The 7,871-nt window shown below is 34.0% G+C and overlaps 1 long non-coding RNA gene across 1 annotated transcript; it reads right to left on the bottom strand.

Moving 5' to 3' along the window:
- Window positions 1-303: 303 nt before the first annotated feature.
- Window positions 304-6,391, bottom strand: LOC147838894 (uncharacterized). The gene is made up of 3 exons (XR_015520499.1): window positions 5,064-6,391; window positions 2,324-3,245; window positions 304-1,121 (listed from the first exon to the last, which is right to left on the bottom strand). It is a non-coding gene; the product is annotated as an uncharacterized LOC147838894 (long non-coding RNA).
- Window positions 6,392-7,871: the final 1,480 nt, after the last annotated feature.

Below are 7,871 nucleotides of genomic sequence, written 5' to 3' on the forward strand. Positions count from 1 at the left end.
TCAACAGCTAACTAGCAGACACCTGTAGAGTTTATGCATTTGAATAAAGTTTATACAAATAAAATGGACCGGGTGCTTTTTAAAATTTATGACGGTGAAAGAAAGTAAAACCGGTGAGAGTCTGACAAAAAAAGTGCCCTTCTGAATCAAATCAGCAGGATGCCCTTCTGGCAGTTTCACTTTCACTCATGAACATTTCATTCATGCCCCTGTGACAAACTGGGGTATTGGACGCACATGAGTATGGAGTAAGGACTGGTGGAAGAGTATCGTTTTAATGTAATACAATACCGCACGGCAAATGGAAAGAAAAAAACTTCTACATTTCGTGAGGTGTGTGGCCCTTTACTCACTCTGTAGCCTCGGATATTATCAGGAAGACTTTTCCAGAGTTTAGAAGCCATAAATGAGAAGGCTTGACCTTCTTTAGTGGATTTTGCTATTCCAGGTACTACCCGAAGTGCTGTGTTTTGAGATAATAAAGAGCGGATTGAATTGTAGCGAGACAAAAGGTTGGCTAGATTTATATTGTCATTGTCTTCCGAAACATATAAAATAAGTTTCCTTTAAAAAGAACCTGGAGGATTGGCTTGTATGCAGATTGTGAAATAGTGAAAAACTATTAATCAGAATATCAAATCTGATATAAAACCAATTACTTGAATTACAATATTTTCAGATTCAGCAATAAGAATGATTTACTTTAAAAGAAAAATAAGTAAATCAGCAGAATGCCCTTCTGGATCTTTAAAGTGACCTCACTTTAAAGAGACTACTGACTACAGTACGCTTACAATTGTAATCAGAATTATTAGCCGCCCTTTAAATTTTTTTTCTTTTTTAAATATTTACCTAATGGTGGTTAACAGAGCAAGGAAATTTCACAGTATGTCTGATAATATTTTTTTTCTTAGAGAAAGTCTTATTTGTTTTATTTCATCTAGAATAAAAGCAGTTTTTAATTTTTAAACACCATTTTAAGGACAAAATTATTAGCCCCTTTAAGCTATTTTTTTCTCGATCGTTTTATTTTATTTTAACCATATATTTTAACCATTGTTATACAATAACTTGCCTAATTACCCTAACCTGTCTAGTTAACCCAATTAACCTAGTTAAGCCTTTAAAGGGCCATGAAACCCCCTCGTTTCAGCAGGGTGTTTTCACACCTCCACTTTGGAAAAAGTCAGAAAAGTGGGCGTGTCCAGCTCTGTTTAGGGGGGAGTGTCGGAGAAACTAAAGTGGGATGGTGTGGGAGTGTCTATTTGTGCACGCGCGAGTTTCAGAGTCAAAATACACACCCACAGCGGACAATGTGACTGTGTTTACATGGACATCTGTAGTCGAATTATTTGCCAAATTATTAAAAGTTGGACTTTAACTGCAGTTTGGCTCTTTCATTCAGGGAATTCATTCATGCCTCTCGCGACAAACGAGATATTTGATTCAAGGAACTGCTGCAAGCGTGTATTTTTCATGCAATGTTTGATACCGCACGGCGAATGAGAGAGAAAAAAACTCCGCATTTCCCGGAAACTTAGATGCACACGGCAGGTAGCATCAGAAAGCCGCGTGTGTTATTCCGGTCACAAAATGCGGTGCTAACATTTCTGCACTCAGTGCAATAGTAACTTAATTCGATACGAACAAACTGAATAAACAAAGAGCACTGGTCGCTCACTTACCAAATCTGTAGAGACAGGACAATCACCAGCAACTAGAGCCGCGTCTATATGGAGAGAATACTACAAGCGAATTCAGATTTCAGCGTTTGCAGATGAGAACAACTCTCAGGTAAACAATAATCCTCCTTAGACACGTAAGTTATTGTTGTCGCGCGTCGCGTACACTGTTAATCCACACGTGAGACTGAGCTCTCACAGAGAGAAAATGAAAACGAAACTTAACTGCAGCAAACTATAAAAGCAACACTTCACGCTTGTTTTGCCAACACAACGTGGCGTCTTTGTGGCGTAAACACGGTGACACTAATGAATATTAATGAAGTTCCACAATAGAGCGCGCTGATTGGTTTGAACCAAGCCTTACTCATGCATTAATGTATCACACTGTAAGACGTAATAAGACACACTCTGGCACAGATGCCCAGTCTGCACGCTGGAATACACGCTATTATGTCATGGCCGTGACGCAGCTTCAAAAATTCGTTTCAAACAGGAAGTACAAATTTGCTTGAAATAACGCAAAAACAACCAATTTACACTTTTTAGTGAAATATAGGTGTCCTAATAGTGTTTTTAGCAGTGTGGGACACATATACGACTGTCAACAGCTCAAAAAATGTGTTTTGGTGTTTCGTGACCCTTTAAATGTCACTTTCAGCTGTATAGAAGTGTCATGAAAACATCTAGTCAAATATTATTTACTGTCATCATGGCAAAGATAAAATAAATCAATTATTAGAAATGAGTTATTAAAACGATTATAATTAGAAATGTGCTGAAAAAAATCTTTCCATTAAACAGAAGTTGGGGAAAAAATAAACAGGGGGGCTAATAATTCAGGGGAGCTAATAATTCTGACTTCAACTGTACTTGTACAGTACATCAGTAATAGTTATTTGCCTAGCTAGCTAGTTTACGTGAAGTGCTATTTGAATGTTGCATCACCATGTTATTCACATTTCCTGCAGAGTTTCGTGTAATTTTGGGTATTTCATCTTTAATTTTTCAACTTTACTGCAGTTCGGCATTTTCACTTTCGCTCATGAACATTTCATTCATGCTCCTGTGACAAACTGATTGTGTCAAAATGCAGCAAAAAGTCCTGTCAGGGGTCAAGTGAACTTGGCTTTGTGAAGCAGCATTTTCTGTTTGTAATTACACCAAAAGCAAGTAGGCTATGGCTCACGCTTATTGACAGTGGAAGATTTTTTATGGTTAGTTGTGTCAGGAATTCAACCACGGATTAGCATGTTGTCCTCACATAAACAGGCTCATCACACTGAATCAGGTAAGCTGTATATTTATGTTTCAATGTAATTAATGCTACACACTTTAAACCCAGCAAGTAATATGTGAATGCCCTTTGCACATGCATTTAATTTGGAAATTAAAATTGGAAAAACCTGGGTGGGCTTGTGTTCTTAAAGGTTGAAATCCCCTGATTTAACAAAGAATCTACTCAATTTGTTAACCTATATTTTGACATCTGGTTATAAATGAGCAAATAAAACACTTCTGGAGAACTCCAGAAAAAACAAACAAAAAGCACTCTGGGGTAAGCTTACAGTTTTTTACAATGGCTATGAGACTTTTTTCAATACATTTATCAAGTTTGCTATACTCTTAACGCAGTAACACACCTAAAATACACAATTGGCAAAACAGTTAATTTTATGCTCAAAATCACACATTGTAAACTAAACCTCTAAACTACTTTTCAAAATACAATAATAAACGAACACACTACACCATGTCTAACAAAACACTGCAATCATGTTTCAAAATGAAATTATTGTTCAAAACACAAACACATGTTCTCTTCCAACATAAACATTCAGTCAGTCAGAACACACTGACAATAAAAACACTATCATCAGCTGACATTACAGAAACTGCATTAGTTTATGTGTCAGCTCTGCCCTTATATTTGAAGTCTCGTTACAGTTTTGTTTCGTTGGGTTAAGTAAATGCATGCATTTTCTTTCGTTTACGGCAAAAATTCTATACAAAACAAAGAAAAAAATTGCTTTATAAAATTTACAGTTTATGTAAAAAAAAATACAGACACAGAATTTCTGCAGTACAGACTTTTTTTGCAGAAGGACATCACTGCAAACAGGAAAAGCACCACAATTATAATAAAATAACAAAGTAATCTTCTATACTGCCCGGTCTTTTACCACATGTTCTCATCCACATTATACTTGATATCTTCTGTGGCCCGGCACGGTAACTATGGCCCTTTGGCCTATTATGTTTTTCCTATGGCGACATCCCCAGCCTTGTCAACATTGAAAATTTCATGTGGTACTTGATTGGCCTCTAACTTCATGACTCTCTGAAAGTAATTAGACACAGTGTATGCAAATGCTGTACTGTATATGTACTGTATGTACTAATGAACTCCAGGTTTAAAGAGTAGTTTACTGCAAAACACACTGTGTATAATACAGTAATGACTGTATTGCATAATCTTACATGGACGTATTGGTGACAGAGTTCTTTGATGTTCCTTCCAAAAACCTCAAGAGTCCTCTATTAGAACATATGATCATGTGATTGGAAAAACCAAAACAAGACATGAGTGTGCTTTCTAGATGGGAATCAGCTGTCATATATATATATATATATATATATATATATATATATATATATATATATATATATATATATATATATATATATATATATATATATATATATATATATATATATATATATGTATATATATGTGAGACTCATATTGCAGTTTTATATATATATATATATATATATATATATATATATATATATATATATATATATATATATATATTTTTTTTTTTTTTTTTCAGTTGCCAATGAGAAACAGCATATTGCGGTTATATAAATAAATAAATAAATATATAAATATATATATATATATATATATATATATATATATATATATATATATATATATATATATATATATATATATATATAAATATATACATTTATTAATTTATTTAAGTAACCGCAATATGCTGTTTCTCATTGGCAATTGAATAAAATACAGGGAATATATTTGTGTTTCAATTCACAATTAGAACAGCTGTTCACTTTGACTTTATCCTATATAATTTCTGTTTAGAACATGGTGTTATCTGTTCTGACATACTGTGTTAAAGCATTTGTAAATTTGACTGTAAAATTACATTGTTTTGTTCTTGGTTGTGTTTGTGTGTAAAAGAAGTTAAAGCATTTTAAATTTGTGTTAACTGGATGCATTTTGTGTCAAAACAACAAGAAATGTGTTAATTGTATAGCCCACGAAGACGGAGCTTGTGCTAAGTGTGTTAAGAGTTTAGGAAACTTGTTAAATGTATTGATAAAAGTGTCATAGCAATTGTAAAAAACTGTAAATGTATGGTCGGTGCTCTTTGGGTAAGGGATTCATCAAAACAGCAACAAGAATCAGTCCAAAGCACTCGAATAAAGTGAAAAAATTAAAAAGCCTTTATTCACATGGCTAAATCTCTAAAAACCTACGCGTTTCGGCAGAAGTCTGCCTTCATCAGGGTAACAGTGATCAGGTGCGTCTAGAGTCTCTTTTGAGTACTACGGTCACATGACTCATTTAAACATCTCAAATGGCACTCAAATAATTTAACAAGCAAACTCTATTACCATCATAAATTCGGCATAGATACACAAACACCCACTTGCATATATGGGAAAAGAGAGAAAGAGAGAAAAAAATATATGGAAAATACATATATACAAACATATACATCAATGTATAATGACAATCTGTAAAGCATCTATAGAAAAACTCATTCATTCATTAATTTTCTTATCGGCTTAGTCCCTTTATTAATCCCGGGTCTTCTGGAGAACTATTATAAATATATTTTTAGCTTTCAGTAAATGTATGCATGCACTTCCCATTACAATTTGTGAAAATGTCTCGTCTGTTGTATAATTTGTAGTATGGCATCAGGCAAATTTTAACACTGATTCATTCAGTAACACTTCCTGCTGCTTTACATGCTGTCAGCATATTCGCTCTGAACATTTAAAATGTGCACAAAATCATCACACAAACACACACACCCAAAAACTGTAGTACCATTTTTCATATATAGGAAAACACAAGGATCCAAGATTTCCAAACACAAATTCGTTCTCACCTGGTCCCCATATTTCCCTGAAGGAATTGACCTAAATGATCAAACATTTTAAAAAGATTTCTGTAGATGAAAATCAAGCAATGTTTTATATAAAAAGAGAAATTCCCTCAAGACACTGTTAGATTGTAGCGAGAGAGAGAGAGAGAGAGAGAGAGAGAGAGAGAGAGAGTGATTTGCCTTATTAGCCTCAATCACACAAAGAATTGTCAAATGTCCTTGAGTAGCGACTTCACAGGCTGCCTGATGCGACAGAGGATTACAGCTCGACCAAAAAGACAGAAACAAAGAGAGAGCAATAAAGAGAGACAAAGTTGACTGAGAAAGAAGTCAGTTCTCCCACACTGAGGAGAGGCCAGGCTCCCTAATGGATCCCTGTCAGCATCAGACACTTCAACATCTTCAGTCAAGCAGAGTGAAAGTTACTCCCCTGACTCCATAAAGAGCCTTTTTGTGTCACTCGCCTGCTTCTTCCCAAGCCAGATTGAGTTAGGTCAGTTTCGGACAGTCCAGAAGACTCGCCCAATGCTGCCAGCTGCACAAAAAAAGCACAGCTGTATGGGATTTTGTGTGCGTTGGGCTTTTTGTCAGTTCACGGGTTTACATTGTCAAAACATCTGAATGAACGGTTGCCAGATGCAAAGGAAGGGCTTTGTTCAAATCTGAATATGAGTTTCTTTTTATAGATCCGATGAAGTCTTATGTAAGCATGAGGAGTATGCTGCTAACATGTTTGATCAGAGAACATTCTGGAAAAATGACAGTAGTGATAAAGGTGTAAATTATTTAAGAAATAAAAAAAATTACACATTATATTATTCAGTCACAATTTTGAATATATATATATATATATATATATATATATATATATATATATATATATATATATATATATATATATATATATATATATATATATATATATATATATATACATTTTCGGCGGCTTAGTACTTTTATTAATCTGGGGTCGCCACAACAGAATGAACCATCAACTTATCCAGCATGGTTATATATATATATATATGCAGCATGGTGATGTTTGCTATATATGGAAGCATTTTTTTGTTATGGAATAAAAAGTAAATATATTTGCATGTTTCTGTCTCAAAATTTGGACTTTTTTCTTAAAAATGTAGTTTAAATCTCTCAGTTTAGACTTTGTTTTCTCATAATCGCGAGTTTCTAAAGTATATAAATGACGTGTAATTTTTCTCTCTCCAATTTAAATTTATATCTCAGTTACTATTTTTCTCCAAATTAATGAATTTATATCTCAAAATTCTGTTTCATTTCAAACAATTATTTTTATCACGACCACTCTCAATATTTAGTATGGTAATGAAAATGTATATGGCAATGTTGATGTGTTTGGTCAGACAGTTGTATCTCATCCAAAACGCTGCTGCCAGGATTTTGACCAGAACTAGAAAATCAGAGCACATCACACCTGTCCTCAAGTCTCTACACTGGCTCCCAGTCACATTTAGAATAGATTTTAAAGTATTATTACTCATCTATAAATCTCTAAATAGCCTACGACCTCAATGCATTACAGATATTCTCTTCAAACCTAACAGATCACTATGTTATATTTAGGATTAAGTAAAATAGAAATTCAAAGAGTTTAGTCAAAGCAGGGTGAATCCTCCTTCAGCTACTGTGCCCCTTGCTGCTGGAATCAGCTTCCAGAAATGATCAGATGTGCTCCAACATTAGGCACAGTCAAATCAAGATTTAAAACACATCTGCTTAGCTTGTCCTTTTTTCAAATGAGCACTGTGCTACGTCTGACAGGTCACACTATTATGTCTTTTTTTCATTCTTTTATAACCTGTTTTAATACATTTTAATCTGTTTTTATCTGTTTTAAGCATTTTTAATTCTTTTAAACATTTTATTTTCTTGTTTCTTTTGTTCTTGTTTATGTAAAGCACTTTGAATTACCATTGTGTATGAAATGTACTATATAAATAAACTTGCCATGCCTTGCTTGGTGGAATAGATCTGTTACACCGCTGCTGCTTTGATTATTATG

The sequence above is a fragment of the Danio rerio genome, chromosome 21 (assembly GCF_052040795.2).
Source record: "Danio rerio strain M-AB ecotype USA chromosome 21, GRCz13ab, whole genome shotgun sequence".
Lineage (NCBI taxonomy): Eukaryota > Metazoa > Chordata > Actinopteri > Cypriniformes > Danionidae > Danio > Danio rerio.